Source organism: Protopterus annectens, chromosome 1.part0 (assembly GCF_019279795.1).
Source record: "Protopterus annectens isolate FY-2018-M chromosome 1.part0, PAN1.0, whole genome shotgun sequence".
Classification (NCBI taxonomy): domain Eukaryota; kingdom Metazoa; phylum Chordata; order Ceratodontiformes; family Protopteridae; genus Protopterus; species Protopterus annectens.
Window position 1 is genome coordinate 1,575,458,423 of NC_056725.1, and position 14,866 is coordinate 1,575,473,288.

Here is a 14,866-nt window from a genome sequence, read left to right on the forward strand (position 1 = left end):
CTATCAGTACATGGCTACATCCATTTGTATTTCAGTGTCGTATCCCTACATAAGGGTATGCTGCAATGAATCCTGTAACACCAGCAGTTTCCAGGGTAACAGTAATAATGCAAATATGGCCCTATGTTCCTGTCTCTGTCCTCCACATATATGCCAGTCTTTGTCCTGCTGTGATATAGGAAGGGTTGTTAGGTAATGGCCTATCATTATTTACCACTAGCATTACTGCTATCATTCCAGTCATGTCATGGACTCCCACACCAACTGCTGGGCCAAGTCTATATATCTATATATATATATATATATATATATATATATATATATATATATATATATATATATATATATATATGTATATATATATATATATATGTATATATATATATATATATATATATATATATATATATATATATATATATATATAGATAGATATATAGATATATATATATATATGAGGGCAACAGCTGGAGAACACATATGTGCCCTTGTACATTCCAGAGGTAAGTGTGTGGTACACAGTGTTCCTTGCCCTTGTACAGCCTTTTATGGGGGGGGGGGGGTTCTATGCCATTAACCTAGGCTATGGCACCTTTTCATTGCTATAACTGTTAAGAAGATGGTCATTCAGTGTGATAGTGAGATGTTAGGTTAAGCAATGTTATGTACAAGCTACTGTGACATTAACACAAGTGCTACTTTTCCCCCTAGGGCTTGACCACTGGGTGTAACTGGAGGCTGCTGAACTACATCTGTAATTGTTGATTGTTACGTATCCTGAAGGCAAATCCTGTTTCTACTGCTGTACTAATTGAAGGCCTTGGCCTGCACAGCATAGTATGGTATATATACACATTGCTTGCATCTACTGTTTTGTGTGGGCCTTGCATTCATGACTGATTACATATTTCAAACCTTATGTTGTGTCAGTACTGGCATACATTATTGTATAGTACAGGAATAAAGGTTATCTATGTATGCATACCTGTGTGTCGTGTCATGTACTTTGAATTGTGGGTGGGTACATGTTTAATGTCCGTATTCTCATTTGTGGGAATGGTTGCCACACTACATATTTCACTGGTGCCAGTTGAAGGGCTTGTGGCTGAGGGATATACTTTGCATCCAGTACTTCTACACTCTTCTACATATGTATGGCTACTGATACCTTTTGTGTGCGTATATGTGTTTTGTTTGTGTTTGTGTCTTTCGGCTTTTCCCAGTTAGGGGTCAGCACAGCGGAACTCCGGTCCGCTAATGATTAGTAGTTGATATTTACATGCCGAGTTACCAGTCCTGATGCACAACCTTCAACGAAGGTACGCCCATTCACACATGTCTTCATGCAGAAGATGCTCTAGCTGAGAGCCGAACCGGACAGCGTCTTACTGTGAGGCGACAACGCTACTGCAGCACCACCACGTATCTATATATATCTCATATGACTATATCTATATATATATGTATCTATAGATATAAACATCTGTATATATATCTCTCTCTCTCTCTCTCTCTCTCTATATATATATATATATATATATATATAATATATATATATATATTTATATGGGATCTGTCAATATGTTCAAAGTTTCACTACTTCGAACCCCACATTACCGAGTCCACTTCTTCGAAGTAGTGAAACTTCGGACATTGAATTTGGCAGTTGCAGTACAGCGCGGAATTGGAATAGTGTGATCTCGGAGTTGGTACATTTAAGTAAGGGGGATGCAAGGGGACTTGCCCCCCTGCAAAAACATGTTTTAGTGTTTGTTTTTTTTTTTATTTGGGTAGCCTGGGGAACTAGACTTCAGCGAAAGTGCACTTTTGTTTAAGTGGACTTTCGCTGAAGTGTAGGGTCTATTGATTTATTTCGAACAAGTGTATTTTCGATGTAGAGCAGTAGACCCATATATATATATATATATATATATATATATATATATATATATATATATATATATATATATATATATATATATATATATATATATATATATATATATATATATATATATATATATATATATATATATATATATATATATATATAGATAGATATTTATTTATATATATATATATATATATATATATATATATATATATATATATATATATATATATATACATAAATATAAAATATGTATGTATCTATATACAATTGCTTTTATATGATTATTTGTGAGTCATAAATTAATATATATATATATATATATATATAACTGTCTATCTGTCTACATTTACAGATATATATCTGTCCATATGTCCATGCATGTTCGGCTTATATTTTGGACTGTTCCTCATTCACTTGGCAATTGTCTTTGATGATCGCAGCATTGAAGTCAGTGACTAGTGGCAACACTTTTGTGTTTCAGACTTCATCTCTTTCTACATATGTGCTCTAATACATATAACTGTGTAACTAGCAACATTTTAAGTGTATCAGAGCATTAGTTGGCATATATCCCTATTTGTACCCACAGTGTGGCATACATTGTCCAGACCTCTTGCTTTAACAGGTTATGTGGTGTGATAATAATCCATTTCCTTTACTGTTGACTGATTGTGCTGCTTGATATGTTTGTGAATACTTCCATTTATGTATATCTGCCATGATTTAGTGGTAAATCACTTTGTGAATGGAGTGCAGGGTCCTGGGTTTGAGTCTTGGAGAGGCAATTTATTTTGTTGCTGAGCAGAACAAGGGACATTGGCTATGGAGTGATTAAGGTACTTTTAAGCAGTTGTAAGTGGGTTTGCATGAGTTTGCTTGATGGTAAGCACTGCCAACCTCCGCTTATGTTTTCTTACAGTCAGCTTCAAATTTCTTAAAGTATGTAGTCATAGCTTAACCCTGGGTACACCCGCGCAAACCCACTTACCGTTGCTTAACAGTGCTTACTGCTGCTTACCCCCGTGCTAATTTCTATAAAAGAAAAGAAAAAGGGATTGATAGGACAGTGGTGAAAAATGGGGCACAAAGAGGGAAAGACAGTAGGGAAAACAGCTAGGCATGTGCAGGAAGGGTATAGGAAAGGTCCACAGCTACCCATTTCTTCTACAGCAACAGCTGTGCATATACACTATATTTGCAGGTACATTTGGACCCTCAACCCCCTGGGAGAGGGGTGAGGACAACATATATTCATTGTGATGCCAATTAGACCAGATTGCATGTGTCCAGTGGACACGTGCGAAATGGACAGCTATGTATGGGGCGAGATTTTTTTGTGGGACCAGATTGTCCTTTTTGTTTTTTTCAGGTGATAGTGGGATGTTGGGGAGGGGTAGTAGGTATATTTGGGGATGTAGGTTGGGTAGGTTAACAGACAAGACACACACGATGCATACAGGGCTGGTATATGACACATGTAGGGGTAAACACCCTGGAACGGGGAGGGGTGTCTGGAACTTGCAAGCCCATGAGCCCCCAACTGGAAACAGTGGGACTGAGGTCCCCACCCATGGGCAGTCACCACTGCACCTTCACGACCACAAAGGTGGCTGTGCTGGGGGCTGTGTAGGAGGGGCAGGCTCACCCTCGAATAGCACCACTTGGCCCTCAAGCTGGTGTAGCCATTCTCGATACTCCAGATCGAGCTCCTTATGCACCACAGCCAGGACCTGTTGACAGGTGACAGGTTTCCCTCTGTGCCCACTCTGAGGGGGGGGCATCCCTTGCCATGGTTCTACCCGAAGGTGGCACAGGGCCCACAGAGAATTAGGTCCCATGCTGGGCCCCAGATGTGCTGGTGCCCAGTGCCATGGCCAGCTGAGGTGGGACAGATGGGTCCGCTGGGACTGGCCTTCCCATACGAGCTGCAATGTCACAGGTTTATGACATATATGGGTTAGTAACAGTCAACAGCATTCAGGATTAGTTATAACTAGCATGCATAAGTATTCCCATTAACCCAACACACCAAATTTAACACAGTTGCAGAGCAAGCAGAACACATGCCTATATGAAACAACAGTGGCCATTACAGGAGCATGCAGGTTTCATTGATGGCAACAGGCCACCAATATGGGTGTATTTTTACATGGCACATGCATAGAAACAAATGTGAATATTTATAAACCATTAGGACATATGTCCCAATAAAAGTTTGGAGTGTACACATACCAGTTGAGGAGTGTAATTGGGTTATTATGCACATATTTTAGGGGTGAGAGAGAGAGTTCAATTAGCAACTAATATTTCCTTGTAGTTTTCACAACATTCTTAGTCATTGTAGTGATGTTTCACTTACATGTATTATTACACTACACAATGGCCCTATATTTTACACTGGTATGTTTATAAATTATTATATATGTGACCTGTGTCTTACATACAGGCATGACAGGTGTTAATGCAACATATGTTGAGAGTTGCTGTCATACACTTTGGGTGAGGTGCTAAAATGACAGGTTTGTTTCCATATACATTCTCTGACTAAGTACATGTTTGAGTATCAGTTATATGTCATTGACAGCTGCCTACAATTCTTTGAACATCATACTGGATTTTCAGGAGACCAGGGTACCAAGTTGGTAATATGGGCCATTTATCTGGACATGGTGGACAGATTAAAACAGTTGTGGGGTATGATTTTTGAACATTCTAGCAAATTCTGTACTGTTATTGGGTGTAAGTATGCATACAGCTTTCTATCTGAACATTGTATCATAATCTGTACAGCTGTGGGGTATGATTATGCATATAACTTAGTAGCACTCCCATGATTCAACCCCCTGCTGTGTGTGACAGAATATTATAGCTAACATCACAGTACACTGTGCTATCAGGGAATTGATGTAAAGCTTTCAACTGTTTTCTATCTAAGTCTCCCTAACTTGTACAATAAAACTGACCTCTTGGCACTTCCAGCATTGTTATGCAGGACTTCATGCCCATTTTATTTGCATACCACGGTGTGGGTGACACTGCTTAAAATACATTACTATTTAGAGTATGGAACAGTTCACCAACATATGAGAGAAGAGTAAACAAAAGCACTCCAGAGGTTATACCTTTATTCACAGACTATTACACATTTATTTCTACTGGTAACACACTTTCTAAGGCTCTTATATTTATTTGTTATGACAGTACATGCAGACTGATTACTAACCTGCCTTGCAACGCAGCCTTTGCAGCCTAACATCATGGGCTTGCTGGTTCACAGCCCGCTTATCTGCAGCTGTCAGAGAAATGCAGTGATATTTAGCCATACCTATCCACAGTATACATAAGCTAGGCAATTATTTACTACTTAGTAGAATGAGTACTTACTCAGTCCTGGGGCATTGGGCATCTGCTGAGACTCCTGGATCTGCTGTTCCAGTACATGCCCCTCCACCACTTCAGGTCAGCATGGTGGTGCCTAACCTGCTCACCAATCCAGGTGATACCTGTGGCACTGGTGAGGTCATGGGCGAGACTGTCCCAGGCCTCCATTTTATACTGCAAGCCCTGGTACTGGCCCTGCAGTAGTCTCTGATCATGGTGTTTTACCAGGAGTGATACCATGATTTTTGACTCCTGGATGCCCCAGTGCTGCACTTTAAATCGAGTGCCTTCACCCACACCAGCCTTTCTGCCTGCAGTAGGAAGCTGCAACCAGTAGTAGTATTCTCACCTGTGGGGTTTAAATATGGTCATTTTCCCACACTTCCCTGTGATTGGCCAGTTTTGAATAGTGTAAGCTATGGGCATACCTGCTTACATGAGGTTGGCACTACTTAAAGAGGTATACCACTAGGCAGATTGAATTGGCTCACCTACACATTGCTTACACTTAATAACTTGAGTTGTGCTGCGGTTAGCATTGCTTAATAGTTAATTAGCACTATATTTGCCATTTGGCAATGATTTATTCTTCATTACAGGTTATATATGTGTCTGGTATCCATGATTCATGTGTACATACACTGTATGGGGACCTGGGGACTTCTACACTTTATTACAATAACACCTCAAATCTATGCTTACTGCAGTACTCCAGTTCACATATTTATGTTCTGCGGCAGGTTATCCAACATCACACTGAACATAGATTCAGTTCACATGTTTGGTTTGACTTTCCTGTGGTGAGGATTAGTTTGCTGATACCTCATTCATATCAATTGCTATGATGGCCTGGTGGTTAACTACTCTGACTATTGTGTGCAGGATCCTGCGTTTGAGCCTTGCAGAGGCAGATTATTTTTTTGCTAGGCAGAACAAGGGCCGTTGGATACAGTGTGATTAAGGTACTTTTGAGCAGGTGTAAGCAGGTTTGCTTCGGGGTAAGCACTGCCTACACAGGTTAAGCAATTTAGAGGTGTACTGGGTGTAGGACACTGTAACCAGAAATTAGCAGTGCTTACCTTCACACAAACCCATGCACACGGCCTTATACTTGCTTACTGGTGCTGACATATGCTTACTACTGCTTCTTGCTGCATAACCTGACTACTGCTTTATGCATAATGATACTGACACCTCACATGTGCATTTCCTGCAGTACTCTAGGTCTATATATATATATATATATATATATATATATATATATATATATATACATATATATATATGTTCTTTCGTGGCAGCTGTACTCTAGTTTATATATATATATATATATGTTATCCCATGGGTTATACAACATACATATTACTCATACCGTGCTTTGCCATAGGAAATGGTATGTCTCAGTTACCTTCCTGTCCTCTCCTCCTTTCTCGCTTACATCCATGGGGTGGTCCCATTGGAATGGGTCCATCCAACCCCGGCATGCCTCGGTCCATAATGTCTTACCCATCATTCCCTCCACCCCTTCCTTCCTCCACATCAATCATCCTTCCTACAGGTTCCGTCCGAATCTCACCACACCACTACACATTTCCCACTCTCCACTTCTCGGGACCCATCATGTACATTATCTCACCCCATGGATCTTCAAGGTTCCCATACATTCAGAACGCAAACATACATATCCTTCTTTGTTTACTTGTAAGGCATGGTATGTTACCTCGAGGACTCTTTTTAGCAGAATTTCTGGGGTTGTCCCACTAGGGACGAACATGTGTTTATTTAAGATTAAACTTTGCAGGTTGACACTGTTTCTCCCACTGGTAGTATCCTGACAGTAGTCTGGATAGTAGTGCTATGCAATGCTCAGAGTTGCTTAATATTCAATTTGCATGTTATTTGCCTTTTGGCATTGATGTCTTCTTCATTACATGTTATATATGTGTCTTGTATCCTTGATCCATGTGTGCGTACGCTGTATGTGGTCCTGGGAACTTCAACCCTTTATTGCAATAACACCTCACATCTGGCCTTACAGCAGTACCCCAGTTCACATATTTATGTTATGTAGCAGGTTATACCACTTCACACTGTACATGGATTCAGTTCACATGTTTGGTTTGATTTTCCTGTGGTGAGAATTAGTTTTCTGATACCTCATGCACATCTATTGCTATGATGGCTTAGTGGTTAACTACTGTGACTATAGTGTACAGGGTCCTGAGTTTGAGCCTTTCAGAGGTAGTTTATTTTGTTGCTGGGCAGAACATGGGCCGTTGGATCCAGAGTGATTAAGGCACTTTAAAGCAGTTGTAAGCAGGTTTGCACGATGGTAAGCACTGCTAACCTCCGGTTACAGTTTCTTACTCTCAGTTAGCTTCTACTTTGCTGAATATGTGTAAGCAATGCTTACCCCTGTGTAAATGCACTTAGATACGCTTACTACTGCTTATTTGTGCTTAAACCTGATTACTAGTGTCATATTCATTATGACACTGACACTTCACACGTGCATTTCATGCAGTACTCCAGTTCACATTTAAATGTTATTATGTAGGTTATACGGAAAAAAGATGTAAATATATGTTCATATACAGTTTTCACATGGAAAATGATATGTGCTGCAGTGGGACTCGAACTGGGAATGCCTGTTCGTTAGTAGGATGCTCTAACCACTACACTATTGCTGTGCTGTTTCATTTGTATATATATTCCTTGTTATCCTCTTCAGCCTTTTCAGCTGCTTTAACTTTAGCTAAGCGATAGGCAAACCCATGCACCTACGGTTAGCTGTACTCGGGGTTTTAAAAAAATAAATACAAGGGTTTTTTTGTTTTATTTTAATGTACTGTTGCTGTTGAACACATGGGGACTGTTGGTGGGGATATATGGACATCTACGAGTGGTCTCACTCATTTATTTATGCATTCTTTTGTTCTACTTTGCAGGGGCGTGTTTATTGTGAGAGCTCTGCTCTCAGACACACCCCCTGCACTCGTCCACGCTTCGTGTAGCATTAGGAGTTCAGGCAGTGCGCCTTCATTAATATGCATGGCATGCTGGCGTCCTCCTCTTCAACTGCCGCTTCCATGCAGGACTAGATTAGTTCTGCACGTAAGATTAGTAAATCTGGGGGATTGTCTTTCTTCATATGTTTTATCTTCCAATTATAGTAAACTTCATTGAAATAGCAACATAGTACAAATGAACTATCACCAATGTTTCCCATGTAACAAGCAATGAAAAAGAAAATACAGAAAAATGAGAAAGAAAACATAGAAGTGAGTTATTCGTAAGTACAATATATGCAAAATAGTAATCGATTTGACAAGCTTATATTTTTTGTGAAAGGTTCCTATAGCTCAGAAAAAAATTCTTATTGAAAGAACTCCCTGTATAATCACTAAGCATGCAGATTGATAAGCTTAGGACCATACATATGCTGGTTCACAGCATAAGGCCAAAGCATGTGCCATTACACAGAGTATATTAATAATCCATACAGAACTTGGTATACCAAACTGACTTGTTCAGAATGCTCAGATCCAAAACTGGTCTCCAGTCTCCTATTTTCTTTGGCATGAAAAAGAATCTTGAGTAAGTTGGGATCCTTTTTAGTCTGGGCAACCTCTTGGCTGACTCTTTTATCTAAAGCTTTCATATTTCCAGAGCTGCTGTTTTCTTCTGACTAGGTGAAACATTGTGAATTTTGCTTCACAGTTCAGTCCAACTTGCCTTTTCTGCACAAGGATGACTGGATGTGCTTGATAGATCTCCAGGACATGTACTATCACATAAAAATAAGCAAACAGTCCAGGAGATATCTATGTTACTGGCTGTGAGCCAGTCACTACCAATTCAGAGTTCTGCCCTTTGGTCTCACAACAGCTCCCAGGGTGTTCACCAAATGCATGGCAGTAGTAGCAGCTCACTTGAGACTGCAGGGAGTCTGAGTACTTCCATATCTAGACGACTCGGTCATTACCGCTTCGGCCAACCAGCTGCTGATAGAAGCTCAGGCCTATGTACTCTCTAGGTTTGTTTTAATCTAGGAATTACAATCAGTTACAACAAATCATCATCATCCTGTCCACACTGGCTTCTGTGAGACTTCTGGATGAATGGAAAGAGGCTATGGAAGGTGATCTAGAATGGTGGCTTCTTTCCAGGAATGGAGATGGGAGCTGACAGTTGACAGGATCCAAGGAAGACACATACCTAGTTCTAGGCAACTGCTTAGTTTCATGATGAGTTGGATCCAAAGATACAGATCTGGTGTCTAAAGAAGTCAGATTCAAAGGCTTGTCTTTAGGATTTGAAGTTTTTTGAGTTTTCTGGAACAGTTCTGAGGTCAGATCCAAAGTGGATTGACAGGACCTAGGTTGCTAGGAAAGTCTCTTCTTGGCTTCCTTTCTTTCAGATTTGGAGCATTGAGTTCCAGCAAGTGATTCTCCAAAGGCCAAATAAAGAACGCCCTTGAGAATGAATTTATTTTTCTGGTCTATTAATGCTCTAGGGTTAAAGGCCTTACAGGTATAACATGAAGACTGCAAATACTCTGGACACAAACAATAAATGCAGAGATCATTGGCATCAGATAATGGAATATTATGCCCGCACTTGCTACATTTTTTTAAACCCTGATGGTTTATTTTGTTTAGTCTGATTCATGATCTTGACAGAAATTCCCACACCTCCATTTTTGCTAGCTAACCATGATGGTAAGCTTTGCCAGCAGTGAAATCTCTTGATCGTCAGAAAGACAAATGCAAGTGCATCATTGCCATGTTGCCAAGGCATTCACCCAATTTTAAAAATACTAAGACATGTGAATGGCTCCCATTTGTGTCTGGCATCTTTAAATGTCTTCAGATTCTTAATCCAAGACATTGTACAGTTTAGGTAGAACACTTTAGGCATGCATTTAGCATCTTAAAATGATTTAAAAAAAAACACTTTAAATGAAGTTTCTTCATAGAACATTACCTCCCATGTTCCTTAATTGGAAGGGTTTTCTCCTAGCTGCAGCCTACAATCATGTATGGAAAGAAGTGTGTGATTCCCACAACCAGTGAGTATATTTCAGTAAAATATGTCACTTTTGATCCATAAAGACCAAACAACCACCTGATTTTCTATGCGAGATCTATGGTTATTTCGTCCACAATCTTAAAAGAAGATGATTACTTTCTTTCCTAAATGTTTAGCCCACCAGTTCTTGGTACTTTCATCTAGTCCACCTGGATCTCAAAGAAGCCTCTTATGTTGTGTGATGGGTACACTTTTTATTTGCAGTGTAATTAGAAACTGCATTTTAAATATATCAGGGCTTTAGTTGTGTTTTGAATAGCATGATCTTTCTGATTCAATAATAGATTTGTTTAAGAAGAAATTTAAGCTTTCTGGATTGTGGGGTGTGTGGAAAGATAAAGTGTAAAAAAATAAATTGTATGACAGCAGCAGTCTTTGAATACTCGTCTGGGGATTAACACACCAAATCTTCCTTAGTTACCAGGAATCATGAGATTTTTCCTTGCACTATGTTTTTTTTCTGAAACATATTCAAAAATCAATTCAATTCAATTCAAAAATCAATTTAGAAAGAAACTCCACAAATTATGTAGGAGATACAAATCCCCAGTTCTCAAGGATAATATCAAACCCAATGCAAAAAAAATGAAGAACACTATTAGTTCCATTAAAGGAACCCAAGAACTTAAGCAGGACTTTGAAGCCAAAGATAATTATAAATCTTTCTTTTGCTATGTTAGAAAAAACAATGCCCTAAGCTCAGGGCTTATTCACGATGGGGTCTCCTCTTCTGACCCAAGTGACATTGCCAATATCTTTGTGAACAAATGTACTGTCAACTTCACCCCTGGGACTTCTGTTCAGAGCCTTAACATATCTCAATTCTTTATGCCTCCAATTATCTCTAAAGATAACTTACTGAAAGTGTCAACCAAGACAAAAAATATTTCCTGCATGGGACATGACAATATACCTGGTTGCTTAATTAATAGTGTTAAACATGCCCTTGCAAATCCATTCCTCAACTTTTTAACCTTCGTTTAGCTACTGGATTTGTCCCTGATGAGAGGCACACAGCAGTGGTGATGCCTCTGCAAAAGGGTGGCCTTACAACTGACTGGGGTAATTTCAAACCTATCCGTCTTATAAGCCTCATCTGCAAAGCCATCAAATGTTTTATAACTTACCTCATAAATTAGGTTTACCTTTATATTGTCGAACACATATGATCGACTTACCACTTCGTCGACACATTTTCCACGAATTCGAATCTACAACATGTCTTAAATATCGAATTAATGTCGAATTTTGATGTTTCCACTCGTGCCACACCTCCACACCAGTGCTACCATGGGTCAAAAAGGTGGGAGATTTAGCTATTCGCATATATGGTTTTCGGCATTTGGGACATTCGCATTTCGGAGTTTGCGGAAGTGTGGTCGATCATGTTGAGATTGCCATTTTAAAAGGTAAACCCGTAAATTATGATAGCAAAAATCTTGGTGGACTTTACCACCAGCAGTTTGGTTTTGCGAAGGGTAAATCTTGTCTATTTAATCTGGCATATTTCTTTGAAAGGGTTACAAAGGCTGTAGATGCTGGCCATGCAGTATATGGACTAAGGCCTTTGACACAATTCACCATGTTCCTATCATACAAAAGCTAAATGCTTAAAAATTGACCCGTATGTTTGTATATGGGCTAAGGCCTTTGACAAAATTCACCATGTTCTTATCATACAAAAGCTAAATGCTTTAAAATTGACCTGTATGTTTGTATATGGGCTAAGGCCTTTGACACAATTCACCATGTTCCTATCATACAAAAGCTAAATGCTTTAAAATTGACCCATATGTTTGCATATGGGCTAAGGCCTTTGACACAATTCACCATGTTCCTGTCATACAAAAGCTAAATGCTTTAAAATTGACTCGTATGTTTTAAAATGAATAGCAAACTAATTGAAAGACAATAACCATGCAGTGTGAGTTGTAGGTGACTCATCAAATGATATGAAAGTGAACAGCTTTGTCTGTCAGGGCTTAGTGGTTGAACCTCTCCTTTATGATAAAATTATTTTTCATATCTCCAAGTAGAGAGCTAAGACCTCCACATCTATAAATTTTGCAAAGAATTGTGAACTGGTGGTTGTTGTTAAGTCACCCAGAGAACACACTGAAATAAATCCTTGGTGGACTAGAAATCAGTTCAGACTGAATGCTAAAATGTGTAGTATCATTATTTTTAGTAGACAACCCCTCTTCTCATTATGCTGTCCAAACAACTCACCTCTACAAAATGAAAATGTATTAAGGACCTAGGTACTTGCATTATCTTCCTCTGTTTTGAGCATCATGAAACAAGGGCTGTCAGGTAATCCTTTCATTTAGTCTGGCTAATTACTGAAGAACTATCAAGGTCTAAACAGGTAATCACTCCCTTATAACCACCAGTGATCAGGCCAGTTATCAAGTACAATGTCCCGTTTGGGATGTATCACACTAAACATACTAAACAATTAGAAATGCCCAAAGGTTCTTAACCAAAAAGATCAGAGGCCTAAAGTCCCTGGGCTACCAAATGTGGCTGGAATAAAGATTCAGTGTCTTAGATTGTTGAGGTGGAAATCTCTGTCTCATGTATCATGTTATTAGAGACCTGACTGTCTCATATCTTCTGATTCGTTGCAAGTCCAATATCTTGAAAAATACTAGTACAAAAGACCTAAATCTTCACCAACAGCAAAATAAAACAAAATGGATGGACAAGTTTATATCCTAGCACCTCCCAAACCTCTAGAATACATTTTCCCTACATGAAGACTTTGAGATGCAGTTTCTGTGGTACAGGGTTTGATTCCCTCATCCCTAATTTATCTATTGTATGACCTTGAACAAGTCACTTAGATAGATATTGCTCGTAGGTTGCCCCAAAAGGGACTTGTTTCCAGTGGGCCTATTTAGTTAACAAATAGATATTATGATTATTATTATTAATATTATTATTATTATTATTATTATTATTATTATTATTATTACAATTATTATTGTTAGTAGTAGTAGTAATCTAGTAGTAGTAATGCAATTCACTATCATCCTCTAAACATAAACAAGATGACTGGATGGATACTGAAAAATTTACTTCAGGACTTTCAGGTATGGCCATCCTGGAAAACGAACATGCTTCCTGAGGGAGGATATTGGCAACATGAGAACTATCATGAGGCTCAGTGGCCTTGGACTATCTTTGAATGTATGAACCTATGGATAATGAGATTTTCCAGTACTAGGGCTTGCTTATGGTGTCTAAGCATGAGAAGATGTCAGGTTAGAAATACAAATTTTGGCAGCAAAAATATTTTAGTAGCCATGAATCTTGCTATAAAAGGACATGTAATTAGCTTTCATTCTTTAGTTTTTTATCATTTCTCCATCACTAGATGGTTGCAGCCCATATCCCCTGTTTCTTATATATATACTAACTCTGAGTTCACAAGATATTGGAGAAAAGGCATATTCCCCAACCCTGAGAATTGTGCAATCTCACACACCTGTTGAGCGTCTTGTTAGCTGATCAAATTATGTCGACTAAACAAATGTCGACCAAACGTAGTTTTGACCAAATTCACATATCACACACACACACACACACACACACACACACACACACACACACACACACACACACACACACACACACACACACACACACACACACACACACACACACATATATATATATATATATATATATATAGATATGTACATATATTATATGTACATGTGCGCATGTCACGTTTGTGTGTGCTTGTTTGTGTGCGTACATTTGTGTTTTATATATATATATATATATATGTGTGTGTGTGTGTGTGTACATATATATTTGGTTTACTATCACATGTTCAACACTACTGTGGCCGAACGTGTATATATCTGAAGAAAATGTTCGGAAATCACAACACCAACCACAGTGAATGCCGAACTGAGCATTTCAGTGAAGTCAAATATCGAGCATTTCAACTTCACTGAAATTCTCTTAGCTGCTAAACATATTTTAACATGTTTTGCAGGGGGGCAAGCCCCCCTGCACTCCCCACCCCCTACTTATATATACAAACTCCGACATCGCACTACACTGAGGAAAGGGCACACTTCCCAATCCTCACTATAGTGCATCTGCACTACACTTTCAAACTTTGCTATAGCGGCTGTTTGGTATTGTAAGGTTTGACAATATAGTACTTGCACTAATGGTTCTGCTACCTAATTTACGCACATACGTTGATCGCACACAGTGAAATCAACTATGTGATTGTAAACCTATATATATATATATATATATATATATCTTTCTCTCCCTACCCAACCACCTTCACAGTTCTCTCTTCACTTAATCTCCCTTTTCACGTATATTGTCTTTAGTTAGTACTGTCAAATCTTATCTTCTCTTGAATCTGCATACAGTGTAACTTGCTGTTTCATATTTCTACACTATACTAGTACTAAATTTCGTAGTGGGCTTCCTCCTACACCTTTTTTATCCTCAGATTACCGAGCCTCA